The 7047-nt window shown below is 30.4% G+C and overlaps 1 protein-coding gene across 1 annotated transcript in view; it reads left to right on the top strand.

The window, feature by feature from the left end:
* Positions 1 to 6777, top strand: part of LOC108739717 (diacylglycerol kinase eta) — an 85071-nt gene extending 78294 nt beyond the window's left edge. The window contains exon 21 of the mRNA XM_025977870.1: positions 6272 to 6777. The gene's annotated coding sequence lies outside the window, so the exon portion shown is untranslated. The remainder of the gene's footprint in view (positions 1 to 6271) is intronic.
* Positions 6778 to 7047: the final 270 nt, after the last annotated feature.

The following is a 7047-nucleotide window of genomic DNA, read 5'->3' on the forward strand; positions in this document are numbered from 1 at the left end:
ATGTTTTGAGAGAAAAATAAAGAAAACGTTATTATAATCAGTCAGTTTTATTTTTTTATCTTTAAATCACATAGCTCTGCAGTCTTTGACATTTTCACTTATTGATAATCAAATCAAAATCAACATAACAACCCCTCATTTAAGGAAATACTTTAATTGCGCCTTAAAAATACTTAAATTAGGTGAGATGTTTATTTGAGTAAGTATAGTATACTTCGCTTGGATGGAATTTATCGCGCCGAACATGACCGAGCAGAGCGCGAGAACTCCAGAACGTTGTTTCGGTTTCGGTCGTAGTTTCGGCAGGTTTGCCGCCGAAACCGAAACTAAACCGCAACTCGTTTTTTTGCCGAAACTCGACCGAAACCGAAAATTTCGGTCGGACACTACAATCAACTATTTATGAATATTAATGGAGAAAATTAACATTAAAAATCTATGTAAGTATAATCCATAAAATGCCACATTCCACTATTGTTTCACAATCTAAAAAACCCTGATGAACATCATAGACTAAAATTGATTAACTTTTCAGTGCTTATTACTGCATAAAAAATACAACACTGTGATTAATTATTTGGATCATTGTTTAGCTATTTGATTCCTAATAAATTTGCAACATTTAACAGCTCAATTGCTTTTCATAATAAGCAGTATCTTATTAAAACTGAAGTATATCTACAATATATTTATTAATATTTTTATTTGATATGCGAGTAATAAGTAAAAATGAAGTTGGTGGTGACTTAAGAAGCAAAAGAAAGTAATATTTGTTGGTTGATGTTTGTAGGGATGCAAATAATGATTGATTTCGTAAAATCAAATTATTGTTTAAGTATATTAAGTCCAATACGTTAAAATTTCGTGAACAAGATTCTAAATTAAAAGCAATGTCTTAAATATTTGTGGCAATACGTTTATTTAGCAACTTTTTTTAGAATTCGGGTAAAACTCTAAATTTTACATGTATGCCTAACATAAAGACGAAAAGTATAATAATTTTCCAAACTACTAATAACACTTTTAAAAAAAGAAACTTTCTCATCATGTGTTTTAATAAATCATACTAAATTCTGTTACGGTAAGTGCGGTTAATCCGGTGATAATGTACAATTGCCGGTTATTATATACAATTACTTACTTCGTTCGTGTTGTCCTTACCTACCAAAACCTTGTAATCCTCAGCCGGTCAATTTGATAAATATTCAAGAATTTATCACGTTTGTCAAACTTACTAAGTAATTATTTATATTTAATAACGGACAATTATACATAATTACAGGATTAATCACATTAATTACCATAACAAATACATCACGTGGCTTTACATCTAGATGTAAGTACTAGAAAGTATTGATCGAGCAAGAAAGTATCTCGTTTCTCATTGTTGTAATGATCTCATTCCCTATAAGAATATAAAAATTATTTATTTATTGTCTAACCCTTAGGTAGTGTTATAGATATTTATTAGATATGAAGCACGTTTTTTCTTGAAACAAACTTCGGTTGCTTTTTTTGGTGTTACGGAATACATAATGTGTAAATAATGGTACAGTTGTGGTTTGCAAAAAACTCATGAAAAGAAAGATAACGTAGATAATAGACCAAAGAGAAAACCAAACTTACAATATAACGATCAGTATCATAAAGTAACAACGAAAATAGAAACGCGGTATTTGATTGAATGGAAGTTTTGTGCATGCCACATAAACATTAAAAGAAACATTTACGCATAAAATAATTACACTTATCCATAAGTAATAAGTTATTAGAATGTATCCGTGTAAATCAAACTACTCATTCTGATATTTTTTTTTTTAATTCTTATCGGTCTTTTAAAACAAATATTGTTAGAACTGCTTTGGTGCCAAATCGAGTCTTAAATTAGTTATAAAATTATTCTATTAACGAACCCTTTTAAAGTAGAATTAATATCATTTAAATAACAAAAAATTAACCCTATTCCACCACAGCACCGGGTTTTAAACCCTTTAGTAAATGGAATATTTTTAATTCGTATATTCAAGTAATAGTAATTTACTAGTTTGGTACGCTTTTTATTATGATTAATTAATAGACGGTTTAATATACATAAATTTGAAAGTCAAAAATAACTCACTAAATGCTATAATATGGTTTGTAAAATCAAATTTGAAATATTTTCTAGCAATAATTTTACAATTTTGTGGTTGCCTGAGTATAAAACTCAGAAATTCTAAGAAATGCTTACTTTTTTAGTGTTCTAATTTAATATGCAAATAAAAAAAAAATAATAACTTATTAATGCAAACAAAAATTCACACTACTACATACCTACAGAAAAATTGGTAATCGATTTTTTTAAGTAAATTGTTAGAATCATAAGATATTTACATGGAATTTCATAATGTAAATTTTGGCAATATTAAGAAGCATATTTTTATGTTCTTAGTTAATTCAGAATAAATAGATAATCAAAAAGAATAAAACCCTGATAAATCTTTAATAGCAAATAATTCGATAATTAGCAATTATATTTAGAAACTTTAAAAGTAATTGCATCTTAGAATTTTGCAAATAGGGAAATATAATGTATCAGTAAAAAAACAAACTAACGAAAACAAATTATACGGTGCTAAGCATGTCATTAAATGGTAAAGTTACGTAAATTGAATTATCTGTATATAAACAGGTGTTCTATTTACTTCAATACTAATTAGTCTCATTTGCCAAATAATCTTTTTAACGGTGTTAAGAATTTGTTGTATTACAAACGCGGTATTTTTCGGTATAAATTGTTGGTTTAATTATATTATTTATACCTAAAATACTTATTAAGTGTAATAGGCTATAAGTAAATATTTATGATAATGATAATATCTATTTCCTTACTCATACAGTGTTGTCAAAAATCATCAGGCATTGATAATCAAGAGTAAGAATATGCACAAAATTTACGAAGACAGTGTAACAAAAATATACAAAATTATAATTGAGATTGCTTCTTCGCGTGTGGTACATATGACATTCGTAAATATTCAAGCACATAATTTCATAAAAATTGGTTTAATTATTGTAACTTCAAAGGAAGATAAGGTCCACATTAAGAGAATTATTTTTTTTTTTAAATTTCGCAGTACAGACAGACAAATCAACGCGTCAGGTGAAAAACCTCATGGTCCTTCATAATATTATCTATAATTAGTACAGAAAAAAAAATATCAGAAAAATTTTTGTGATAGCTACAATTCAAATTTAAAATTTAAAAATTTAATGGTATTTGTGGATTTTTATTGACACAACTAATTGGAAATTTTACGTCAGGAAAAACGATTTAATAAAGAAGTTACATCTTCAAGTGCATATACTTACTTTATATAAATAAATAATTAACGATAAGAGGTAATGTTAAACTCACAGTTAATATAATTCTTATTGTTGTTACGATTATAGTTGTAGGAAAGCGTTAAAGTGAATTTTCCTGAAAGTTTCCCAATCTCAAAAACAAAGCTTCTTCGCACCTAAAAGGCTTAGATGCAGTTTGTCCATTTTAAATAGTTTTATCTCTCTAAATCCGATGTTCCTATGTTATGATTGAAAACCCGATTTAGAAATAACCATTCTCATTAGAACTTAGCAGAAATTAGAGATCTTCTAAACCTTTAAAGAACAACTCGTTTAGAGAACATTTTTAAAATTGTCAACGATATTATCAGGCAACTCTTGCAAATTTTTAAACGCATAGAAAAGAAAACAAGAGGACCAACACGAAACTTTAACCAGAGAAAGGCGCTTTAATAATTAAGGAAATTATTATTTCTAAAAGGAAATTTTAACCAACTTGTTGAAGTTCTTTCTGTGATACTTAAACAATTACAATATACATACATACCCTTAAAATTTTAAATTGTCACTGTCATCTGTGACAAATACTTCTTCCCGCTTTTCCAATAACTACTACCTTGTATACACACATGAAGACATACTATATTATTATTGTTACTGTAGTTATGTTAAAATAGTTTATACAAAAGGATTCCTGTAGCTGTTGTGTGGTTACAAATCAAGATGAAGACCGTTTATTTTTAAATTTTTATTTCCTCTTCAACAATTGTTTATTTATTTATTTCATTAGGTGATAATATCCAGCGACAATAATTCTACGATTAAAATAATATTCGAAGTGGTCTGTATTCTGTCGAAACTGCCAGACGCGGATCGCGATTTCGATCTTTTTGGATCTCATCAGCGCATCGCAGGCGGCTCCGACAGAACACAGACCAACTTTTGCCTGCTGTCTTAACAGTGCGTTTCAGAAAATACTACAAACGGCACAGTGAACGCCATCTGTAGCACGATGCTACATTTTAGGATTACGTATTTTTCAACAAGGTCCACTTGTGTGGATATCTACTTGCTGGAAACGAATGTAGCATCGTGCTACAGATGGCGTTCACTGTGCCGTTTGTAGTATTTTCTGAAATTCTACGATTGTTTACAATAAATTTGTTCAAGAAAATATCAAAATACCTTCTTAATTAATATGAAATTGTAGTACGTTAAAACATTGCAGCAAAGATAAAGCACCCAAATACAATATAAAAATTGCTGTAGTTTTGCTACAACACGGCGGTTTTATAATATCAACAAAAGCCTTATAATAACACGGCACAGAAACTAGCTACACTCTTCCTAGAACACTACATGCAGATAACACAATTTTATAATAGTTTACTAACACCAGCCTTAGTAAGGACAACACAACTAACTAATGAAAGAGTTTTATAATAAGAGAGCACAGCAGAAAATTTATAACACACCACGAACAAACAACACGGCACAAAATGGTAGGACCTTTGTACCACATGGCAATACAGTTTAACTGTATGAAAGGCAGGGTCCTTTGTATCACACCATAGAATAGTAACACGGTTTTATATACTTAACCCAAACACTGGTCATATAACACGTCAACTGTTAACACGGTTTATGATATGTAACACGGCACAAAAACGCAATAATTTTTGTATTATGTTATAGAATTGTTACACTGTATTATATATACTACGACGTACTACAGAATAAATATGATAACACTCACCAAATAACACGTCAACTGTTATCACGATTTAATGATAAGAAACACGGTACAAAAGTGTTAACAACCTTTCAATAACACGTTTCCTCATAACGCGGTTTGATCTAATGTAAAACAGCACAAAAAGGGAGGACCCTTTGTATCACATCATAGAATGGTAACACGGTTTTTGTTTTATATAACACAAACACTCTCCATATAACACGTCAACTGTTATCACAGTTTAATGATAACCACAACGGCACAAAAGTGACAACAACCTTTCTGTAACACGTTTACTAATAACGCGGTTTAATATGAAACACGGCACAAGAAGGCAGGACCCTTTGTATCACACCATAGAATAATAACACGGTTTTATATGCTTAACACAAACACTCGCCGTATAACACGTCAACTGTTAACACGGTTTATGATATGTAACACGGCACAAAAACGCAGTAGTTTTTGTATTATGTCATAGAATGATTACACAGCTTTATATATACTACTGTATACTACAACGATAACTCATTAAATAACACGTCAACTGTTACCACGGTTTATGATATGTAACACGGCACAAAAACGCAGTAGTTTTTGTATTATGTCATAGAATGATTACACAGCTTTAAATATACTACTGTATACTACAACGGTAACTCATTAAATAACACGTCAACTGTCACCACGATTTAATAATAACCCACGCGACAACAACCCTCCTATAACACATTACTAATAACGCGGTTTAAGTAACACGTAACAAACAATAATGCACTTGCTACTAAGTTTTTCGTCATACAATTTTGAGTTATACATTATGCGAACATTGCCAAGTTTTTTTTTATTGATAGTGCAGTTTTAGTATAACACAGATTAAATCAACAATATCGAATTAAAGTTGATTGCAGTTAACATGTCTTTTACATCTTGATTTGTATCTACATAGTCGTATTATACAATTATATAATTGTTCAAGTTGTCAAGTTTATTTCTGTTGAAACTTCTTGATTTTGTAGTTACTGGAAGAATGCTAATATCTTTAAGATTTCCTTAAATATTTAATACCTGTAGTATTACTTTTTATAAAAGTTTCGAGTAATAGGTATAGTTCTACTATTTCCTTGTTTTGTTAAAATAAAGTGTGATTTCATTCGAACTTGTCTGTTTATTCATTCAGATGAATCAAAAACTATCAACAATTTTTTTCAGAAAAACATTTCACCATCCTCGTCGCGCACAAACTGCTTTAAATCACCCGTCCTTCCCTCTGGTAAACCTATCAAATGGGTTCTCATGGGATTGAGAGGAATATGTTGGCATAACATTTTTCCACAATTCTCCCTAAAATAACAGAAAGATATACAAAGGTAAGTTACTAAATTTTGGTTTCTTTATTCTTGGAAAATGTATATTTTCACACATTCAGTGACTGTCGAATTATCACTTAATTAGATAAATTTAAATATTCTTGTATATAGTTGAGGCATTCAAAATTGGCGTAGTCCGCAATAGAACTGTTGCATTTACTTTCTTCTTTCAACTTACTAACTAGACTAGAGCGGTTGCTGACAGAACGCCTACTTTACTCACGACTGGCGTTGTAGGGAATGTCGTAAACATAGAAGTGAGATGCCAAGAAAGAATTGCAGCGGACGCTAATGAAAAAAGGAAATAACACTACACCAATTGATGTGTAACAGAAAGAGATGCAGACAAGCATGTTACCTGCATCTGACTTTAAAGAAAATTAAACGTTCTCAGGAATTTAGGAAAGTAAAGACGCTTCTTTAAATATGTAATTCCAACCAAGCATGTACTGTTCGTTTCAAGAAGTTAGAGATATGCCCCTTCCCTTTATTAGGATGCGCCGTAGCATAATTCCAAATTCAATCGTATTTGTCTGCGGAGCTCATTTCTCCACCGATCATTGAGCGAGAACTAGACAAAAGTGCAAAATTATCTAAACTGCCTCGTTAAAATTTAAG

Source organism: Agrilus planipennis, unplaced genomic scaffold, assembly GCF_000699045.2.
Source record: "Agrilus planipennis isolate EAB-ADULT unplaced genomic scaffold, Apla_2.0 scaffold240, whole genome shotgun sequence".
NCBI lineage: Eukaryota > Metazoa > Arthropoda > Insecta > Coleoptera > Buprestidae > Agrilus > Agrilus planipennis.